Below are 24,646 nucleotides of genomic sequence, written 5' to 3'. Positions count from 1 at the left end.
TTGCACACAGAGCATGCTGGTGATAGTTTTTTAGGACACGATGAGGGTGTGATATAACAGAGCAGAGTTATTTCATTAGTTACTGCCATTCCATAATTCAGTAATCTGTAATCTTTTACACAATGCCTGCAGGTCACCTTTATTGTGCTAGAGAATGTCTCACCTACAATTCAGGCTAAAGCAGAACTGTTCGTACTCTCGATAATATAGTAGCGGTACTCACAGGGCACCACAAATGTATACATGCACTGACATTATGCTTCGTGCTATATTAAGTTATTCAAAAGTTGTTCCTAGCTTGTTAATGTGGAGAAGATGCAGCAGGGAAAAGAACAGCTTTCAGTTACATTGCAGAAATTTACTACTTTTGAACAATATACATATGTTTTTACATGAAGCAGGGCATGGCAAACGTATTAAGCCAGATTCATCTCTGATGGAACCTCACTGAGTTCAATGGAGTTACCCCAAAGATGAATTTAGCATCAATGCTTCCACTGGCCAGGATACAGCAAAATCAACTAACTAAACCACATCAGGATTTCACACAGATAAGTGTTGGTATTTGGGGCTGGGGAAACATCAACCAAAATTTAAGATTATTACAACCAATGCTCACTGTTCAAATTCTGGGGATAATTTGAGAAACTGTATTAAGAGAAAATCCTCAAGTTGCTACTTATTTAAAGCAGACTGTTATTAAATTTTGAAATAACAACCAATGTTACATAACATAAAAACAAAATATGTAACATGTAAAATATATATGTACATATGGAGGGACAATACAGATAATACAAATAAACAACAGAATTTTACAAACTGATAAAATGCCACTGTAAGCTATCAAAAGGCAAAAGGATTCTGCTAAATCTCACGCACATTTTAACCATTTTATTTAGATCAATTTTGTGACCCTCAAACTTCCATTTGCTAGGATGTTTGACAAAATTGGTTATTTTCCCTTCAAGAGAGGCAAAAGTGCTAATTTTGATTTTCAAAGCTGCTGAATAGAGTCACTTTTTGTCTGAGAATGGGCTCTCTTTAATTGAAAAACAGAAGTTCCTCTGTACCAGCTTAGGTCTCTGGTTCTTAAGGCCTGTGACGATAACACACAAAGCATTGGCTACCAGGGACACTCTCAGCTTTATCCCCAAGGATATGGTGGAGCTCAGTGGACAATATCACATAGTAACAGTTTGTATTATCTTTTCTAAGAATTTCTGCAGAGCTTGACGTACATGCGGGTGTGGGGCAATAGAGCAAATATTGTGTCCGTATCTGCCCTGTCCACAAAGCATATGCTTGCATGGAGGACCACAAGGTCACAGAGGGGCTCTTGGAAGAGTCCATAATAGTGGGAAAATAGTGCTGCAGGAATGTGAAACTCTTTTGCAGGGAGAGATAAAAGGTATGCAAATAGTCTCCCCTCTGTATATGGATCAGGGTCAATATGGATCAGGGTCAATATGCAACAAGTATAGTGTTCCTTCATGTTAACAGTAATACTTCACTGTAGTTTTCAGTCAATTTAGGATACTTATCAGAACGTAATTTGGGTGAACGTGTGAAGTCTGAGTTAAAGAGGTAAATACACTGTAAACCAGAAAAGTACCTAATGCTAGCTCACAGCCAAAAATATGAAGTTCTGGGCCTCTAAGTGCTCCTCTCCATAACAAATTTAACTTGGCCAAAATATACAAGGCAAAAATAAACTAACCCAAACCCCCATTAATGGCATTATAATTGTGCTACTGCACCAGGATAAATAATTTAAGACTGTCCAGAATCTTAGGTAGAAAATATGCTATCAACCATACATAATACCTTTTACTCTCTATTTCTAAGGAAATCTTCTCTCTCCAGGTAAGAACATATTAACATAAGAGCTACCATACTGGTCAGATCATGGTCCATGTTTCCTAACCCCTCAGGCTGCCCTGGACCCCGCGTCCCCCTGTAGCACAGGCCACCCCCCAAAGCGTGGGGCGCCAGGGCGGTTGCCCTGGTCCATCATATGGACAGGACAGCTCTGAAAATATAAACCCAAACATTGATGGAGCCAGGCCCATGTTCCTGAATATTGGAGGAGCATGGGTACCACGGGTCCATATAACTCACCGCCTATGATTGTGATTCAAAACTTTCAAATTTGTGCGTGCAAAAAGAATTCATGGAGACTATAACTGGCCATTTACATATGAAGTCAGCTGTTCTGTTTGCTAATGTGGGTTGTAGCCACAGGGTCCACAAATGGAAATCTGCCTTTAAATGATATTCTCCCTACTCAGTACTGTCAAGGTACTATACACTATTGTATATATATAAATACTAATAGAAGCACTGTAGACCATGGGGGCTATCATTTTCTCCTGAGTACAGGTCACAATGTCAGAGCTGAATAAATACTATGTATGGCAAATTGCCAGCACTATTATGATGGGTCCTGCACTTTCTCCTCTTGTGCGGGTTCAGGGCATCGTTTCTCACCCCTGAACTGTGGCATCAGCTGTCCCACTAGTATCCCAGAAAAGGGGAGTGGAGAGGGAGGGGCCTGCCCTCTACTCTGGGTCCCACCCCAGGGGCCCTAGGGATATCGGTAAACCACTTGAACTAGCGATTCCTTCCCCTAGGCTACTTCCCTCTCTGATCCTTCAGCTTGTGGGGCTTCCTGCCCTCTCTCCGCTTGGACCAAGTTTCTCCCACCCCCTTGTGTCTGTAGAGTCCCTCTGCTCTGCACAAGCCGGGTTTCCCTTTACCTAGGGTCTTGGTCTTCTGGCCTACCACAGCACGTCTCCAAACTGCTCTCCTCCAAACTGCTCTCCGCTCCAGCACCAAACCACTCCGCTTCAACTCCTTCAAACTGCTTTCCTCCAAACTGTTCTCTGCTCCAACACCAAACCACTCTGCTTCAACTCCTTCAACTGTCTGATTGAAGAGGTTTTTTTTTTTTATCAGGTGACTGGCCTCAGGTGCTCTAATTAATCTGTAGCAGCCTCTCTTCCCTCTACAGGGAATAAAGCTCTCATCATCCTGGGGCTTACATATCTCCCATCTATCACTCTCCTGCTGCCCTCTGGCCATGCTATATCACATATGTTATAGTAAAGAATAACATTACAGGGTTCTGCCACTTATAGTATATCAATGTTTATTTAAAATCAATGAATGATGAACACAGAAAAGTGTAAAAGAGCAATCTAATATTTTCTCCTTTTCTGGGTGCATCAACCTAATGGATACATATAGACATGGTTGTTGAGAGAAGCAGCAGTATCTAAAGGAATGACTTAAATCTTGGGAGCAAGGAATGCCTATTAATCACATCTCTATGGGCATGGGAAAGGGCAACCTCACATCTCTTTTTCAATTTCCTCATCTGTAAATTGGAGATAATGCTACTTAGCTACCTCAAAAGAGTGATGTGAATTTAATTAGTTAACATGTTCATAGCCTTAAAATACAGCACATACTTGTGACAGATGTGACACCTTGGGAGCATGGAATTTTCAAAAGGCTGTTATACTGGGATGTGCCAGATGCCATAGGCACTGGGATTAGTAACAAACTTGTGTATCTATGAATATTATATGTAACTTTGGGCACTAGGGACTGTATACTAGCTTCCACAAGGAACTAAAACAAGTGAGGAGTAATTACCACAGATCTCAAGAGAGGGAAACAACTCCAGAGAAGAACCTCCCCTTGGGATGAATTGCATATGCTGGTTCAGCCCAGTTCAAGAGGGCCAGGAGACAAACAAAGATCTTGTGATATCAAGGGCCAGCCTGAACTGTTGGAGGGGACGCTCATTTTGATCCAAAAATTGACCTGAGAATGTAACCAAAAGGGCTCAACCCTGCTGGAAGGATGTGAAGAACTGGACCCTTCCTGGGTCTCCATTTGGAAGATGGCTGACACGTGGTAAGCTTAGCATGCAGGGAGACTGTTTATTGGTTTATGACAGGTTTTCTCTGTGATGATTTGTCCTAAAATAAATGTACTAGGTTTTGTGAAAGCTGCTGGTCACTGGGGACTATGGTCACTGTCCCTGGAGAGAGTGCAAACTGCAGGTGTTAGACTAATGTCAGACTTGCTGGGATACTCACAGACAATTGAAGGGGAACTGCAACCCCAAATTTTTGGTCTGGAGGGATAGAGATTTGGGTCCTTGTTCACAGACAGGTAATGGCTAGAAGCCAGAGAACTAAAGGGGTGCCCTGGAGGAGACCCTGGAGAGGGCAGAGGTGTAGTTAACACTACCAGAATTGTAACCATGCCCACAGGAAGCAAAGGTACTTGAAAGACAGAAGAGTCTTGAGCTAGTTAGAAAGTCTACCAGGAGAAAGCAGGAAGTCAGGAGAAGCTGAAATTTTCTTTGGTGTCGCTTCAGGAGAAGAGACCAGCAAAGTTTGATGGTAAAAGCCACCACACGTGTATTTTTTTATTTTTGTTTGGTTTTGTTCTAATATCTGTCACTAATCTGAGCTATAACCATTTAGGTGCCTGAAATATTGAAGTGTGCTTTACCACTTTGGCCATTCAGTACTTTTATATTTTGATTGTCTGTCAGTCAGTTCATCACTCTTTCCATAGGTAAGCAAAGCTGTCAACAGGAAAGGGGTAGAATGGATAACCAATCTAAAGAAAATACAAGAGGTCAGAACCCAGCCAAACATCACTTTAATTGGATTATGTACCAGGAAAGGCTGAGGTGAAGTGAAGTAAGCCATGAACAGGAGAACATAAAATGGAGAGAGGAGGGGACAGGGTGACTCCAAAGGTGCTTGAAATCTCACCAGCACAATGAATGACGTGGATAAAGTGAGAGAGCGTGTGTTATTAAAGGTTAAATAATATGGAGGGCCAAAAAGAAAACAGGGTATAAGGACATTAGATAAGATATTATAAATCACATTGACAAGGTGATCACACTGGGAGGAATACATCGGTTATGGAAAATCTGGAATCAGAATACAGTAAAGGGGTTGGGGAATGTGTCTTGAAAATGCTAGGCTAGTCTGCATATTAAATCCCTCGTCTCCAACACCCATAAAATATTCTAGCCATGCGTCTTTTCTAATTTAAAATATTTACTAAAGAAAACTTTTGAATCAACATTTTAAAGACTGCTGTTAAGTTTGGCCAAAAAGTCAGAGACGTTAGCAGTATTGCCAGTCTCAACATCTGAATCAAGCACCCTAAATCATGAGAACGGTTTATAAAAACCTGAGACTAAAAAACAAAATCAAACAAAAATCATTTGAGGTTCGTTTGTTTGCCTTCCAGTTTTTAAAGCCTGGAGGTTGTGTTTTCATACTTTTTTCTGCACCCATGAGGGCTAAAAATATTTTTCTTTAACTGAAAGCTCAGATTATCACACTTACAAGACTGCAGGAGCTGTGGTTTTAAGCATAACACCAATTATCATGAGAGTCACGATAAAAATCATTTATCGGAGGGGTAGCAATGTTAGTCTGGATCTGTAAAAGCAGCGAAGAGTCCTGTAGCACCTTATAGACTAACAGACATATTGGAGCATGAGCTTTTGTGGGTGAATACCCACTTTGTTGGATTGGTATTCACCCATGAAAGCTCATGCTCTAATACGTCTATAAGGTGCCACAGGACTCTGCTGATAAAATTCATGAGAGTTGGCAACATTGATTCAGCCGAACCAACCATATGTGACACCACGAAGCCGAAACAACAGCCTGCTACAACGGCAGAACCCCAGTATGACTTTAGGTGCCATTCCTGGCTTCAAATTAGCATTGCCTCAGTTACAAAGACCACAAATCAATCTTTACTCAGACGGTGTTTTTTTTACCTACAAATCATCTCGGACATGGTTTCTAAAATTTATCAGTAAGGAACCAAGGACTACAGAATTTGTGAGTCCTCAGAGACATGTCACCAGGCTTGTAGTGTAGAAAAGATAAACTACAGGTCAGAACTGTACTATCCTTGGTGGAAGAGTCACTTACGTTACATTTTGCGTTATTAATTTGAACACTGTCCTATGAAGAGTTCACATATACAGCCAAACAGCAGAAAGAAGAATTCTGTTGAAAACAACCTATCACCTCGGTTGTTTTACTAGCAGAATATCAAATAAGATTATTTAACAGCAGAGGGCTGACCAGAGTTCCTGTTCATTTCAATGAATTCTGAATATAAGGATAGTTAACTTTACATACATAATGTCCTGTGGATAATGTCTATATGTCCTACAGCACACTTTGTCAACATTCTCACCTAAAAGGTTTTATCACTTCAGAAATTAAGATGCAAAAATCAATATTTTATTCAATTTACTCCTTACTGTGAGATCTTGGGGTAAATTTTCCATTTTCATTTGTTTGCAAAGTTGCCTGACTTACTTTTCTGATGTTTTATTCCTTTATTGTATTATAGTTGTTTGCATTTCATTGTTCTATTTGTGAAAATTGAATAAGAAAAAATTAATTACCAGATACAGGAGGTGGATGTAGTGATCATTTTAAGAGGGGGATTAATGTACTACACTACACTGACCGTTCCCTAATGTAATAAAAAAGCAAATAGATAGGCAATTGTGAGTTCTCTTTCTTTCCTCTCCATTTATTTTATTTAGCAACAGTGGTACAGTAAAGTTGAAGCACAGAGGTTGTGAATTATAGACTCATAGATATAGGGAAGAGAGAAAGAACGGAAGAAGTTGGGGAGTCCATTATAAATATCAAAATTGGGAACCTTTAATTTAAGATCACAGAAAATGTATTGAGTTTCAATAACATCAATCACATGAAATTAGCCCCTCTTCAAAAAAATCTAAACCTATGGACAAAAAGGTATGCAGCTGAAATCTTTCAACTGAACGTGCATTAGAGCAAACTCCTAACACATACTGAACTCCTAAGCCACTAATTTGCCAAACATAACTCTTAAAATGGAGTGAGCTCCTTCTGCTGGAGACCAGCTTCATAGTCCCTTGACGTCCTCCAATTTGCCTTTTTAAAATGCACGCACACGCGCACACATACACATTTTTCTTCTGGCTAGAAGTAAGGGACCACCACCATAAAACCCTTATAGCAATCAAATGAATTAGTTAACAATTTCCCACTTTTCATAGAGGAACTGCAGTGCTGCTTTCCTTGCAACACTGAATTCCTAATATGAGATAGTACTGCATAAATATATAAATTCAACTACATTAGAAGCAAAAGAAAGACCAGTGACAAGGCAGGCCAGTTACTCAATGAAGGGGAAAAACAATAACAGAAAATATGAAAATGGCAGAGGTGCTTAATGACTTCTTTGTTTCAGTTTTCACCAAGAAGGTTGGTGGTGATTGGATGTCTAACATAGTGAATGCCAATGAAAATGAGGCAGGCTCAGAGGCTAAAATAGGGAAAGAACAAGTTAAAAATTAGTTAGATGTCTTTAATTCACCAGGGCCTGATGAAATGCATCCCAGAATACTCAAAGAGCTGACTGAGAAGATATCTGAGCCATTAGTGATTATCTCTGAAAAGTCACGGCAGACAGGAGAGATTCCAGAAGACTGGAAAAAGGAAAATATAGTGCCCATCTATAAAAAGGGGAAAAGGGACAATCCAGGGAATTACAGACGAGTCAGTTTAACTTCTGTGCCCGGAAAGATAATGGAGGAAATAATTAAGCAATCAATTTGCAAACATCTAGAAGATAATAAGGTGATAAATAACAGTCGCATGTATTTGTCAAGAAAAAATAATGTCAAACCAAACTTATCTCTTTCTTTGACAGGGTAACAAGCCTTGTGGATGGGGGGAAACTGTAGACATGGTATATCTTGACTTTAGTAAGGCTTTTGATACTGTCTCACATGATCTTATAATAAACGAACTAGGGAACTGCAACCTAGATGGAGCTACTATAAGGTGGGTTCATAAGTGGTTGGAAAACCGTTCCCAGAGAGTAGGTATCAGTGGTTCATAGTTATGCTGGAAGGGCATAATGAGTGGGGTCCCGCAGGGATCAGTTCTGGCTCCATTTCTGTTCAATATCTTCATCAATGGTTTAGATAAATGGTATAGAGAATACAGTCATAAAGTTTGCAGATGATACCAAGTTGGAGGGTTTGCAAGTGCTTTGGAGGATAGGATTAAAATTCAAAATGATCTGGACAAATTGGAGAAACAGTCTGAAGTAAATAGGATGAAATTCAAGAAGGACAGATGCAAAGTACTCCATTTAGAAAGGAACAATCAGTTGCACACATACAAAATGGGAAATGACTGCTTAGGAATAAGTACTGTGGAAAGGGATCTGGAGGTCATAGTGGACAACAAGCTACATACGAGTTAACGGTGTAACACTGTTGCAAAAAAAGCGAACATCATTCTGGCATGTATTAGCAGGAGTGTTGTAAGCAAGACATGAGAAGTAATTCTTCTCCTCTATTCCATGCTGATCAGGCCTCAACTGGAATATTGTGTCCAGTTCTGGGTACCACATTTCAGGAAGGATGTGGACAAATTGGAGAAAGTCTGGAGAAGAGCAAAAAAAAATGATTAAAGGTCTAGAAAACATGACCTATGAGGGAAGATTGAAAAAATTGGGTCTGTACAGTCTGGAAAAGAGAAGACAGAAAAGGAACATGATGGTTTTCAACAGTTTTCAAGTACATAAAAGATTGTTACAAGAAGGAGAGAGAAAAATTGTTCTTCTTAACCTCTGAGGATAGAACAAGAAGCAATGGGCTTAAATTGCAGCAAAGGAGGTTTCTAGCTGTCAGGATGGTTAAGCACCAGAATAAATTGCCTAGGGAGGCTGTGGAATCTCCATCATTGGAGATTTTTAAGAGCAGGTTAGACAAACACCTATCAGGGATGGTCTAGATAATACTTAGTCCTGCCATGAGTGCAAGGGACTGCACTAGATAACCTCTCGAGGTCCCTTCCAGTCCTGTGACTCTATGAAATAGAAGCACTGACAAGTTCACATGACCTAACATGGAGTCCAACAGGCAGTAGGAAACACTATTGTGTCTTTTGGCCTGTTAAACCCAGGGTTGTGAGTTCAATCCTTGAGGGGACCACTAAGGGATCTGGGGTAAAAAAAAACAAAACTGTCTGGGGATTTGTCCTGCTTTGAGTAGGGGGCTGGACTGGACGATCTCCTGAGGTCCCTTCGAACCCTATGATTCTATGTACTCTGTAGGTGGGTTCTCCTGTCTCGTCTTTATCTTGGAATACAACATAAAAGTCAATAAAGAGATTTTAACGCAAATCATGTGCTTTGTTAAATTAACTATTGCACAGATCTGTTCTTCCCTCACCCCCCAGCAGGGCCGGCTTTAGGCTGATTCAATCGATTCCTCTGAATCGGGCCCCGCAGCTGTCTACCCCACCCCCGGCCCCAGCTCACTTCCCTCTTCTCCCCTGAATGCTCTGCCCCCTTCTCCTCCCCCTCTCCTGCTTCCCGCGAATCAGATGTTCGCGGGAAGCCTGGAAACAAGCAGGGGCAGGTAAGCTGGGGCGGGGGGGGAGGTGCGAGGAGGACTCCAGAGAGGTGCAGTGCGGCCCAGTCCGCCCCGGCTGAGTGGCTCCCTCCTGCCTGGACCCCTGGCCCTGGCCTGGCCCTGGCCGAATGACCCAAGTCCCAGTCCAGTCCTGGCCCTGACCGAGCAGAGCTGGCTCGGGCCCTGCGGTGCCGGTCCCAGCCGAGCGGCTCCAGCCCAGCCTGGCTCAGGCCCCATGGTGCTGGCTCCAGCCCGGCGCCAATGGCACTGGTCCTGGTCCCGGCTGAACAGCTCCAGCCCGGACCCGGAGCCAGCCGAGCAGCTCTAGGCAGCACGGTAAGGGGGCAGGGAGCAGGGAGGGGGTGTTGGAAGAGGGCAGGTGAGTTTGGGGTGTTGTGAGGGGATGGATAGGGGTTGGGGCAATCAGAGGGCGGGAATAGGGGGATTGAATGGGGGTAGGGGTCCCGGGGTGGCAGTCAGGAAGGAGCAAGGGTTGGATGGGGCAGTGGGGGGCAGTTAGGGGAAGGGTCCCAGGGGTAGTCAGGGACAGAGAGAAGGGGTGGCTGGATGGGGCAGGGGTCCCAGGAATGAAAGGAGGGGTTGGATGGGGCGGCAGGGAGAAGTCAGGGGACGGGGAAGCGGGGTGGATGGGGCAGGGGTCCTGGGGGGGGGGACGTCAAGAACTTTAGGTGGGGTTAACATGCATCCGCATACATTATGCAATGTACATAATATATAATTTTGTTATTATTTATATAGTTATGGAAAGTAAATAATACATGGAAGAAATGAAAGGGTTTTTTGTACGTGTTATTTTTTTTTAAGTCATCTGTGCCGGGGCCCCGTTAAAAATGTTGAAATTGGGCCCCGCACTTACTAAAGCTGGCCCTGCTCCCCAGCCCCTCACTGCTATTTGGGTGCAATCCTACCAACACTTACTCTGGTGGACACCTCAACTGACTCCTGTGGGAGAACAAGAATGAATAAGAGTTCTCAGGTGTCAGCACTACATTTTTATACACATGTACTGCTTGATTGCAAAAATGAGACAGAAGGATAGTTTAATACTGAAGAGAAGGAAAGCTGACAGAGGAGTTGCTTATAAAGCACTTGTGAACTCTTAAATTTCCAGAGAACCACCAAAAAGAAGATACGTGCATGGAGATTTTGAACCTATTACTGAGAGTGTGAAACTCATTATTTTGGAGTAAATTCTGAGTTGAGAACAATAAGTACTTAAACCAAAGTTTCATCAAAGCACTGGAGGGATCGAATTAGTTTTTAGCATGACAGACAGTAATACTTAAGATACTTTATTACAACACAGTGGTGGCTGTTCCATAGCTGCAGTTGAAGCTAACTTCCCATAATGAACCCAGTTTATTTTACCCCAACTTCCTGAAAGAGAAACCAGCCCCCTTGTAATATCTTTATGCCACATTTCATCACAATGTAGAGTTTTTTGGGAAGTCTGATACAATTCAGAAAAAAAAAATCTTAATGTTATGACTCAAATATTTCCCTGTCTACTTTTAACACTTTCCTAACCGTTTTTGGTTTATCTTTTCAGCAAGTTTTTCAGCAGCACACCTGAGACAAAACCCACATAATATTGTGCTTTATAGACATAGCACTTCTAGGTAAAGATGGAAAGTAGGTCACTGGTTAATAAATTTTTCAAATTGCAAATGAAAAATCCTAGAAGGAAGATAACAAAAAAGGATAGCTCAAGTAACTTTTAAAAATGCTCCAAGCCAAATAGCAGACAGTTCTCTAAATTGCTGTGACAAACAGATGGGAACCTTCTAACTTACGTTAGCCTACTAGCAATATCAATTCATGTAATTATAATAATGCTGTGTATATAAACTGATGCATTCCCACATGGCAGGGTGTAACAAGTTTTCAGTTTCTTTATTTCAACCTCAATCAGGAGACATTTTAAATGTAAGTAAGCATTTAAAACTATTACCAAACTTTCAATATAACAATGAAGATTCACTCTTCAGAGGAAGGAATCCAAAATGGTGGTTGTGATATAGCAGGTACTGTAGTCTGACGTACAAAAGCATCATAGTTTTAATGTGAGGGCACAATTCCATGTATACTGTTAATATTCAAATAGGTATCAATGCGAAGAAATTACAAAATACCACAAAAGTAAGTGAGAGATGCACAAAAGTCAGAATATTCGATTGGTGCCTATGGCAAGTGTAACTTGTTTCATTTGTGCATCTGTAGATGCTTGTCTGATTTCTGAATCCCCACAACGTTCATGAGTGGTTGGATTGAGGATTTTGAACCCATCTCTATTACTGTACCAGTTTTCAGGATCCCATTACTCTACAGCTGTGACAAAGAATTTTAGCTGCTCTATATACTGTGTGCATTTCTATGCCTGCCTTTTTGAAAAATGTTATATTGCTTCAAAGACATTCTGTGATATAGACCTCATTTCACTCCCTTTTAATAATTCTAGGCTTTCAAGGTGGGAGGACATGTGAGAATGACTGGGCTGCTTTGGAGATCATTAGTTGTCTGTCTTTAAACATCCACACCAATATAACCTTTTTACTTTTTCAGCACTGCAGATTTATGAATACGTTCTTGTTTTCCTTTGCCAGAGAGACTATTCCTACCTGCTAAGCTATGGAGAAGCTCCCTAGTGCTACAATATTATCTATCACCAAGATATAATTAAAGCTAAGCTGGCTACTTTCTGATGGTTCATAAACACATAGAAGAGAACTCTGAATTGAGTAGAGCATACCAAGTTAACTCTCTTTTAAATTGGCTACTTAAACAGCCAGAACCAAGTACTTTTATTGATATCATAGGCCCAATTATTTTGAGTTAAGCTGATGTAAATTCAGAGTAACTCCATTGATGCAAATGGAATTGTTCCAGATTTACATGCTGTAATAGAGAAAAATCTGTCCCCATGGTTTTTATGTGATTTCATTTTTAACATTGTTTTTTTGAATGTGAAATGATTTAGCTCAGACATCTTCCTTTACATAGAAAAGTAGAAACTGCTACTCTAGGATAATGTTGAAAAAATTTAATATACATTTCAACAACTTGTGGGTATAACCGTGAGTCACTATCTCTGAAATATAAAGCAAAAAGTTAATCTACCAGGTTGCATAGATTGTGCTAACCACCGATATAAACTGTGGTCCTATATTATATTATCTCCTGTCTTGCTAAGACTGGTGAAGATAACAAGGAGAAGAATTATATAGGACAGTGAAAAGTAATGAGAAGTAAAATTTAGGCTAAATATCAGCAAAAACTTCTTGTTTCGCTCTGGAATAATCTCCAAAAAGAAAATATGGAAGCCCAGTCTTTTGTGACATCTAAAACTAGACTGGACAAAACAAGTCGTAAGGTAACTCCCTTCTTTTCATGTGCCAATATATATGTATGCCTGTTTCTGTAATTTTCACTCCATGGATCAGAAGAAGTGAGGTTTTTGACCCATGAAAGCTTAGGCCCAAATAAATCTGTTAGTCTTTAAGGTGCCACTGGACTTCTTGTTGCTTTTATACATTATGAAGAATTCCTGCATTGACAGGTAGGTTATCTAGTCTAGTAGTTCTTTTCTGTGTTTAACTGATATTTTGTCCATTATCACAGAGATCTTAGCTGCATGGCCCCACATGTAATGTATACAAAATCTGAAATGTATGGGCAAAGGTGGCTTCTTCTGATGTCATCTTAAAATGATATGAGGGCACTAAGAGAATTTCTTCCAGAGTTCTTGCTAGTGGTTTCGAAGTTTATATGCTTTGCAGGGTATACAGCACAAATTCCTAGAATGACTGAAGTTTGAATTTAATGTGCAATCATTCCAATAAATATAGTAAGGGAGTTCAGAAGGATAGATTCTGACCAATATGCAGGGAGGGCCCTGAGAGATTCAATTTAGGGCATTTCACTAGGCAGACACCTCTAGCTACACAAATCTCAATACATTATTTACAAACCAGTAAATCATCACACACAGTAGATATCTAATGCATGATTTTCTAATTCGGTTAGCTTCACAGGGCCAAATTCAACCCTGGTGTAACTCCACTGTGCATCTGGAGTTACATCACTGATAAATTTGACTCATTATTGATAAACTAAGTTTCTTCAGACATCTCAAAGGATTTTTTTCTCCTTAAAGGAGTAAGTTTATTCAGCAAATGTGAAGCTTGAAAAATAAGCCACTTTAAAGTTAGTTAAGTTTGTGTTTAAAAGAACAACCCCCCAACTTCCTCTCTACAAAACCAGACCAAACCCTGATTTTTTTTCTTTTAAAGCAGGGAATCCAAGGTTTTGTGTGTTTATAAAACTAAAAAGTGCCTCATCTGAATCTTATGAAACTCAGAGAAAACAACTTTGAGCTGAGCACAAGTATGGAAAACTTCAGATGAAAGAATTGTTTTTAGGAAACTTATACATACATGAAATCAGATTTTTAAAGTGGAAGTGCCTCCTTAACTATTAGTTCAGCAGCATGGCTACTACAATGCTATAACAGACTAGTAGTTGTGGTGGTGTTTAAAGGGAGACACCATCATTTTATTTAGAAATCCTTTTTTTTCTCAAGGTTTAAAATCAATGTAGTTTGTACACGGTCACTGCAAATACAGGAGGCATCAATTTCTGCAGCAACATAAATGTTTTTATGAGAAGCAGGTGTATTCCTGTAAAAGACCATAAAGCTAGTAACAACTCAGGGAGGAGTACATAATAATAGGTTGTTAACTCAGCCTCTGTGACAAGAACATTGAGAAAGGGCACTTTGAAACTATTAATATCAATGCATTTTAAAATAAGTAAAATAAAATAAAATAAAATCTTTCCAAGAGAGAGTTTTCTATACACTAGCTCTTTAAAGCATTAGCTTTCCTGATTTAAATAAGACAATCATAACAGAATTACATGAGAGTTCTTTAATTATACTGAGTCAGCAGCTTTCCTCAGTGCTTGAGTTGTTTAACCAAACCAAGCCTTTAAAGGTGAAACCCTATTTAATGCATAATCTTGTACTAACAAAAATAACTGAACAGGTCTATTCTTTTATTTAAAAATATGTGGTGCTATAAAATGTTTCATTTTGTTACACTGAAAAGGGAATGACTCACTCTGGAAGATCTCATCTTTCCTTTCTGAGTCCTATATCCTCAGCCCACTGTGTGATTGTTTTGGATATGAAAGAAAAGGCTTCGGGCTTAGTACATTTGTTTTGGCACCACTGCTTAATCTAAGATGTGGCCTGGGTTCATGTAGTTATCTAATCTGTTACTGAGTGTGAAAAATATTACAGGATGAAACGATAACAATTTGTCCTATATGAGGGGGAGTTCGTGGCTGCAAAACTAGATTCAGGAGAACAGGGGTCTCTGGCCACTGTTCTCTCGGTACGTCCAATCTAGTGAAGTAGTAATATAACTGAAGGGAAGAACTGGGGGAAACTCGGAGAAAATGCTTGGGATGACAATGGTTCTAGTTTCTTGATAGTAAGTATTAGAATAACAGGCACACCTCAGACAATGAAGAGACTTGATTGGGTAAAAGAAGCAGTGAGAAATAAAAAGACTTCCTTTAAAAAGTGGAAGTCAAATCTTAGTGAGGCAAATAGAAAGGAGCATAAACACTGCCAAATTAAGTGCAAGAGTGAAAAATAAGACAAGCCAAAGAGGAGTTTGAAGAACGGCTAGCCAAAAACTCCAAAGGTAATAACAAAATGCTTTTTAAGTGCATCAGAAGCAGGAAGCCTGCTAAACAACCAGTGGGGCCCCTTGATGATCGAAATACAAAAGAAGCGCTTAAAGACGATAAAGCCATTGCTGAGAAACTAAATGGATTCTTTGCTTCAGTCTTCACAGCTGAGGATGTTAGGGAGATTCCCAAACCTGAGCTGGCTTTTGTAGGTGGCAAATCTGAGGAACTGTAACAGATTGAAGTGTCACTAGAGGAGGTTTTGGAATTAATTGATAAACTTAACATTAACAAGTCACCGGGACCAGATGGCATTCACCCAAGAGTTCTGAAAGAACTCAAATGTGAAGCTGCGGAACTATTAACTAAGGTTTGTAAACTGTCCTTTAAATCGGCTTCTGTACCCAATGACTGGAAGTTAGCTAATGTAACGCCAATATTTAAAAAGGCTCTAGAGGCGATCCTGGCAATTATAGACCAGTAAGTCTAAAGTCGGTACTGGGCAAATTAGTCAAAACAATAGTTAAGAATAAAATTGTCAGATACATAGAAAAACATAAACTGTTGAGCAATAGTCAACATGGTTTCTGTAAAGGGAAATCGTGTCTTACTAATCTATTAGAGTTCTTTGAAGGGGTCAACAAACATGTGGACAAGGGGTATCCAGTGGACATAGTGTACTTAGATTTCCAGAAAGTCTTTGACAAGGTCCCGCACCAAAGGCTCCTACGTAAATTAAGCTGACATAGGATAAAAGGGAAGGTCCTTTCATGGATTGAGAACTGGTTAAAAGACAGAGAACAAAGGGTAGGAATTAATGGTAAATTCTCAGAACGGAGAGGGGTAACTAGTGGTGTTCCCCAAGGGTCAGTCCTAGGACCAATCCTATTCAATTTATTCATAAATGATCTGGAGAAAGGAGTAAACAGTCAGGTGGCAAAGTTTGCAGATGATACTAAACTACTCGAGATAGTTAAGACCAAAGCAGATTGTGAAGAACTTCAAAAAGATCTCACAAAACTAAGTGATTGGGCAACAAAATGACAAATGAAATTTAATGTGGATAAATGTAAAGTAATGCACATTGGAAAAAATAACCCCATCTATGCATACAATATGATGGGGGCTAATTTAGCTACAACGAGTCAGGAAAAAGATCTTGGAGTCATCATAGATAGTTCTCTGAAGATGTCCATGCAGTATGCAGAGGCGATCAAAAAAGCAAACAGGATGTAAGGAATCATTAAAAAGGGGATGGAGAATAAGACTGAGAATATATTATTGCCCTTATATAAATCCATGGTATGCCCACATCTTGAATACTGTGTACAGATGTGGTCTCCTCACCTCAGAAAAGATATTCTAGCACTAGAAAAGGTTCAGAAAAGGGCAACTAAAATGATTAGAGGTTTGGAGAGGGTCCCATATGAGGAAAGATTAAAGAGGCTAGGACTCTTCAGCTTGGAAAAGAGGAGACTAAGGGGGGATATGATAGATGTATATAAAATCATGAGTGATGTGGAGAAAGTGGATAAGGAAAAGTTATTTACTTATTCACATAATACAAAAACTAGGGGTCACCAAATGAAATGAATAGGCAGCAGGTTTAAAACAAATAAAAGGAAGTTCTTCTTCACACAGCGCACAGTCAACTTGTGGAACTCCTCACCTGAGAAGGTTGTGAAGGCTAGGACTATAACAGTGTTTAAAAGAGAACTGGATAAATTCATGGTGGTTAAGTCCATAAATGGCTATTAGCCAGGATGGGTAAAGAATGGTGTCCCTAGCCTCTATTCGTCAGAGGATGGAGATACATGGCAGGAGAGAGATCACTTGATCATTACCTGTTACGTTCACTCCCTCCGGGGCACCTGGCATTGGCCACTGTCGGTAGACAGATACTGGGCTAGATGGACCTTTGGTCTGACCCGGTACGGCCGTTCTTATGGGTATGGATAAGTCAGGATGTTTTATCAGTTTATCTTCTGAGATCTTGTCTCACCTTGCGCAGCTTCCCAATCTTGTGCCTCCCTCACTCCAAATAAACCAGGTGCTTTTCACGTCCCAAAATCTGATCCCCACTCTTTGTTCTAATAAATTAGCCCTCTGGCTGGCTCTAACCAACTGGACCCAGTGAGTCCTATTTTCTAATCTTTGTTTCTACAGTGCTTTCTTTTACATCATAATGTCAGCATATTCCAAAACTCCAACTTCCTCAGGTCACTGGTACGCCAGAACACACTGTGCACACATGATGGTGGGTGAGATCTGGAAATTATGAGATTTTTAAGGTAGCAGCTGATTTTACAATACCAAGATGCTAAAATGGCCCTACTTGGATATCAGAAAAAAAAGGGTTATCCTAGGGGAAATACAGAATTTAGGTCTATGAAACTGGAGAAGTTTGAAGATGAACCAGAAAAAGAAGCACAGTGAAACGGAAAATGGTGTCACTGGGCTAAAGGTAAAAGGGAGAACTTAAAAACTAAAACAAATTGAGTTGCCTTTATGAAGAGAGCTGGATTAGGACAGTGGAACTGAAAAGAAAGATGGAGTTGGGGTGGGGACAGAAAGTTAAGAGGAAACTTGAACGAAGTCTACAGGAAACTACACAAGGAGAAAGTAACATACTAGAACGTGCTTTAGTTTAGACAAAGACATAATATTAAAACTGGAAATAAGTACAAGCTATGGGGATAATACGAATTACTGGGTGAAATGCTACTGTCTGTTATACAGGAGATCAGACCCAATGATCATAATTGCCTCTTCTGGCCTCTGTCTATGAATCCATGACGATAGTTTCAGGGGCAGGAGGATTTTGGAGGCAACAAACTGATTGTGCTTTACTAAAACAGTGAACCAGCTTTGGTCTTCAAAATGGTTTATGTTCAAGGATAAAGATTTTGGTCAAGGTTCAGGATAGTTCTTATTTTATGTAAGTTTATTCAGTTCCTAGGTTAATTACTTAGCAGTCTTCAACATAGTGGGTGTCTCCAAACACTGCATTTAATTTGTAAGGAAAGAAATTATACTTATGTATATAATCACTATTTGGTAGTTGTGCCATTACGTAATTAACTCTATACTTTCTGGAACTGACATTTTACCATTTTTTGGTGAATACAGGCCAGCATTTTTGAAACTTGGCTATCCAGAATGAGTCTCTTAAATCCATATTCAGGAGCCTAAATAAGTGGCCTGATTTTTCAAGATGGTGAGTTTCTGTCACTACTAGCCCATGCACCTGTATATCAAAAGGAAAATAAATAAAAACTAATTCTCAATACAGCAGTGTCTAAATTGGTATGTTCAATTAGTCTGTTGCTTAAAAGATTATATTAGTCTCCTCTATGCATTTGATGTGTCAAATCTTTAACAGAGATCCAAAATGTCCTTTCCATCCTATGTTCCTTAGTGTGACCTGAAAGACACTAGGCTGATGTATATTTTAACTTTTTAACCTATTTATCTGAACTCTTCACACTAACAGCTGACGAGTATAGTTAACTATATTATTCTTGCTGTGTTACTAAATTATTTGTAAACTATTTTTTCTTAAGTGTGGGCTTTTAACATTGTTTGGGTAGAATGGAAGTTGAGCACAACTTTTCTTAGAAATCCACTTCTATCATCTGCTATTTTTGAGGTACTGAACTAGCTGTGTAATGCTGTATTTATGGATTTGTATCCTGTCTTTGCATATACTTTTCAATCCAAAATCTTTAGAGCAGGGGCCTGAAACACACTTGTGGCTAACAACTGGTTTTTAGATGTGAAACATTTGAATGTCTAGTCTATTAGGTTTATGGGTTCAATTTAAAGTTCCAGAAATGAAATGTAAAATAGCTCATTACTTTTATTCCCTTACGAAAAGTTATGATCAAAGAGTCATAGTCATTTTTAAATCTGCCAATGGAAGGTAAACACACTGGAATAACAATCAAATGTAAAGAGCTGATTACTCCTCATTATTTTTGGATTACCCACTCAAAAGTATTACATGCAGTTTTTTTTACATTTATGTCTCTTACTGTTGTGCAGTGCTTTTGTCATATTTAAAAAAAAAAGAAAATAAGTATTGATTACAGAAGGGAACACTAGAAAAGCAAGCACTGAGTGATGTTTTCCTTAAATAATATCCAATAGGATTGCTTAAACAGCATAATATTTCTCACTGAGATCTTTGCTTCACCAGGAATGATAATAGTAATAGCTCTCTGGACCACTTTATTATTAAATACTAAGTTTTAGAAGCTAGCTCTAAATAATTGAAGAAACCCATTAGGAGGACAAACAAACCGAGGCAGCTAATGGAGAAGACCTAGTGCACAATCTCTCTGATAGAACCCTGGGCTGTCTGTAATTGATATTTAGAGGCTAGATTTCTTTTCTCCTAATCGTAATTATATCTGTGTCATTAATAATGGCTGCTGTAAGGTCTCTGGGTTTTTCCAAAGGCGAAAATGATATCTGGTCAGAGAGGCCTCATAATTATTCACTCTCATTTGCAACAGTGCTGAGACCTAGATTTTTCTCGTTTGAGAATCTAAGCTCTTATAGTTTTTCCCTTGAGGATCTACATTAATAACAGCAGAATAGGGAAACTGGAAAGCCCACTAAACACACTCACTATACTAGAATCAGCTAGGCAATTTTGTTTTAATGGTTTATCTCCCAAAGCACATTTGCAGTAATTATTTTTAAAATTCTCAAGGTGTGGTTTATTTGCCAGTGGTTTTGAAGTGCTTCCTTATGCTGAAAAAGCAAGGAACATTCATGAAGCTTGTGGTGAGAATGCTGATCAGTTCCTTGAACTATTGTCAACTGCAGTAAGTCTAGAGGTTGATTTTACATCAGTGTTCAAAAGTTCACGTACTTAATCCAAATTATTCAGAATTCTTGGCTCTGCAGAAACACTCGAACTCTCATGAGAAAGGGGTTATCTCATGAGATTTATGTTTCCCACTTCTGGCTGCAGCAGAAATATAGTTCTCTTACACAGCATGCAGCAATGTGTACCAGTGAGATGTGAATTCTAAAGCACACCAACATGCGGTACATTCACTTGTCCATGTAGACATATTACAGTTAACATGCATTGGAGACCTTTTGGGGTCTACATAGAGTACAACACATTAGTGGGCAATAGAATTTACAGCCCACTAGTGAGCACTGCTGCACTGTGTAGACATGCTCTACGTTGGCACTTCTGGTTCCACTGAGACCCAAGAAGTGCAGAGTTTAGACGATTTAAAAATAATAATGTGAAAATTGTTTACACTCTAAAACTTTGTGTGGGCCTGACCCTTTTTGCTGAACTGGCTACCCATCCTTAACAAGAATAATATTCACTACCCTATATCTTTCATATTTATTATACACAAACACCGTTTATTGAACCAGCCACATACCTAAATCAAACTATTGCACATTTGTATTACTGTCACCATTTCCCTGTTGCCTCCCCCATTCAGTAAGGGTCCCACACTTTCCCTGGCCTTTTTCTTGTTGATAACATACCTGTAGAAACCCTTCTTGTTACCCTTCACGTCCCTTGCGAGCTACAACTCCAAGTGTGCTTTGGCCTTTCTGATTACACCCTTGCATGCTCAAGCAATATTTTTATTCTCCTCCATAGTCATCTGTCCAAGTTTCCACTTCTTGTAAGCTTCCTTTTTGTGATTAAGCTCACCGAAGATTTCATTGTTAAGCCAAGCTGGTCGCCTGCCATGTTTGCTATTCTTTCTGCACAATGGGATGGTTTGTTCTTGTTCCCTCAATAAGGCTAAGTTCTCAAAAAGGTCCAACAGTAGAGTCCCAGATCTCATTTACCTCTGGGAACTGGCTCTTTTAGCCTCTACTTGCACTGAACAATGGCTGCAAGTGGCGACAAGTCAGTGATCTTAATAGCATTATGTGAACTTCTGTATTTTACTGCTTTCAATCCAATTGTGCCTCTCAGAGGCTGTGAGGAGGTGAAAACCCCTGGACCACATGTGAGTTTGGCCTCAACAGGAAAAATTCCATTGTGATCCCAGTACTAAAGCTTCCCATATCTTCTGAGCAATCTTAGAAGCACGGGAGGGACAAGAAGTTTTGTTCATGGGATGAGGCTATAGTTAAATGAATGCAGAACTCCCTATTGAGGTCTAGAATTTCTCTCTGGCCTGTTCCCAAAAATCAGCAAAGAAAGATTCAGGGAACATAAATTGTTATTTTTAAAAGGAATAAAAAATTATCTAATAATTCTGCTGAAATCCTCGGGGTTTCACAGAGTTAAACGATCATCTCACACAGTGTTATTCAGATGAACTCATATTCTAGATGCTGCTTTCAAATACAGGAGTGTTCAGTGAAGGCACTCAGTTCTCCAATGTCTGTAGGGGAAAAACCCAGTCTTCCCTCTAATATGAATGGGAGGCAAATAGGATACCATATAGGAAAAGAAAACCTAAGAATAGTCTGAAATATCTGTTCCATTCTTATTTGCGGTAGTCTTTATAGCAATATCTGGGGCACATGAAGATTGATTGGGAACTATGCATCACTATATGCATTTTTATTGCCTCCTTAAAACTTTTTTTTCCTTGCATAGTAAGAACTTCATATTTATTGTACAAAACTTCTCTGCTGTCTTGAGTTTAGGTTTGATGGACCGGCTTATTTTGAGGTCTTAGAACTGTGTCTTTCCACTTAAGAGAGACCCACAGTAAATTGGGCAGTAAGATACCATAACCAAACTCTTTTTCCGACTCCAACTAGGCATAAATCAGAATGCTGGCCACAATTTTCAAAGTTGACAATACAATGATGTCCATGCGGTAACATCATTCACATTGCTATGTTAGATCTCCACAGTCTCTATACCTTTATGACAATGATCCCATTTCAGGCTTGTAGTGGTTGCTGAGAACTTGACTGCTGATATTTCCACAACCAAATGTTGCTGGGAAGCTTCTGTGATTTTCAACTTCCCTTCTACAGTAAAAACTTTGTTATCCAGCATGTTGGGGGAGTGTGTGTGGGGATGCTGGTTAATCAAATATTCCGGTTAACTGAGAGCTATATTTTTACCAATGGAATACCATATTTCAAAGAATTAGAATACAATAAAATTAATAAAGTATAAAATACAGTAGTACAGTATACAGGTATTCACCAATCCAGTAGCAGTACTGCACTGCAGAGTGGTTGGTTTCTTGACACACTTAGGTATATACAGGTAAAGTTTTCTATACATTAGGTTATCTTATGACACTACATATCACTATGGGCAGCGTATGGTATACACCCAGATCACTACCAATATACTTAACACTAAAACTATACTGAACATAATTTAATATTTTTCTGGTGAATCAGAAGGCACTTCAGAATCTTGCAGTGCCTCAGGGTCATCATTATCAACATAAATTATCATTGTAGATGTAGAAGGTGCAGGAGATTGGGCTGAATCTGTAATGACTCTATGACGCACACTGGAAGCTGCTTTTTTGAATAAATCCCTGATATCAGCTTGCTTGCTTGACTTCCGTCTCTTTTGCATAAAAGTAGAGTGCAGAATGTGCAATTGCATAACCTCCTGGGCAGTATATTAGTCCCGGTTACTAGACTGAAGATTTGTATTGGGAAATATCAGAAATGCCAGTTAATAGAGCTTTCTGGTTGATAAAGTGCCAGAGAACACAGCTTTTACTGTAATATTGCTCTTCTGGGGTTTTAGTAACTGTACTCTGTGGAGTTTCAGGGCAAGACAAATTGATTTTTGTAAAGGCCAAATTTGTATTTGCTGGTTTTGGGGTAGGGGCTTTCCTCTTCATTTCAGCATACAATTTTGCTTTGCATTTGGTCATTATATCCATTCGTTATCATGTCTGCAAAGCCTAATGTACTCCAGAAGTGTTATATAAATAACATTGCAATGGTTCTATATAAAAACATTAACATGGCTACATCAAAGACATTAATATGGCATAAAATCAAATTTCCTATTTCAGTATCAGAGTACAGCACATGATTCTGTTCTCCTTCCAGAATCTGGCCTGCAAGAGTGGTACATGCCTGATGTTTCAGAGAAAGTTGTAACGTATCTTTTTTTTCCCCCTTAACAATCTTTCTACAGTTGTTGCTTCCCTTGCTTGTCTCCCAGTTTGCCTTCTAATTAGTACTGCCAAAAGAGTGTCTCCTGTAAGCTATTGACACAAGGTGCTTTGTTAAAAAATTATTGATTCAGTACGAGTGACTATCACAAGGCACTAAGGGCAAAATAACCACTGGGAGAATTGCTCCATACGCCAGCAACTAATCCTCCTCCCACCCACCATGTATAGAAGAAAGAATTGCTTATAGTAGAAAAATACCCCTGATGCATTCTGAAGGACTAGAAAAGAAAATGGTGCTTCCTATATGGGGTTGGACAGGATTTGTTTGAGGTATATATACCTATTAGGACTATGAAGCATGTGACTCTACTGTGCAAAGGTCAACTTCCTTAGGCAGTGCTAGATTTTAGTGTCCTACTGACACTACTAAAGAGGAATCCTGTGCCAAGTTGCTCAGTAACACTGTATTGTCTTCAGGGTATAATCCACCAATGTGTTTGTGTAAATATAGTGCTTAAAACTTAATATCCTTGCTAAAATTTTGATGGCCAATCTGTGGAATGAACCAAAACGTCTCTTAATAGATTTATCTTTCTAATTCAGTCAGATTTTTTTATTGTTGATAAATAAAACAAGTGCCAGCTCAAGTCATAAGACGGAAGCAACATGGGAAAAGCTATGTAATAGATCCTTGAGGATCCCTCGATTCTGTGGATTTTCCAGGCCTCATTGGTTTGTTTACCAAATAAGATAAACAGTATAATTTGTTTTTCAATCTGAGTAATATCAATTGTTGGGCTTTTCTCAATTCTAGCTTTAATAAAACAGCATAATTGTGCACAGAACTGCAGCCTCAGAACTTTTCAGACTGAAAAACAAGAAGCCCAGATATTTACAAAGTAAAAATATAACTCCCTTTTCCTGTCTCTGCTTTGTCTTCCTCCTCAGGGCTCTTTTCTCCTTTCCATTCATTGCTTTGTGCTTCTTAGAAAAGGAAAAGAAAATACTATTATCTCCTTAGTTTGGCAGGTTGAGATGCTGATACCTGAAAACTCCTGGATGTTTCTCAAAGCATGAAGGTACCAATTACCACAAACTTTTATTCTGTAGCGAGGCCTTCAAACTGGGGCGTGCAAATGTGCACAGAATGGACGTGAGCAAAAGCAGACCCTAGTTTGTACTTACATATGTGCACATCTACATCTGGAGTGAGGGAAGTGTGTGTGCACCTTTGCTCAAATGAGCTTGAAGATTTTGGGTTCAGACTTCTGACATGAATACCACTTATGTGGTTCTCATCTCTCTTTCTAATCTTAAAAACAATGCAATTGTATTT

General features: G+C 39.4%; 1 protein-coding gene across 8 annotated transcripts in view; it reads right to left on the bottom strand.

The window, feature by feature from the left end:
* EPHA6 (EPH receptor A6) overlaps window positions 1-24,646 on the bottom strand; it is a 917,633-nt gene that overhangs the window by 258,027 nt on the left and 634,960 nt on the right. The gene's annotated exons all lie outside the window — the stretch shown is intronic.

The sequence above is a fragment of the Gopherus flavomarginatus genome, chromosome 1, assembly GCF_025201925.1.
Source record: "Gopherus flavomarginatus isolate rGopFla2 chromosome 1, rGopFla2.mat.asm, whole genome shotgun sequence".
NCBI classification, from domain to species: Eukaryota; Metazoa; Chordata; order Testudines; family Testudinidae; genus Gopherus; species Gopherus flavomarginatus.
This window is presented reverse-complemented; position numbering and strand designations above follow the sequence as displayed.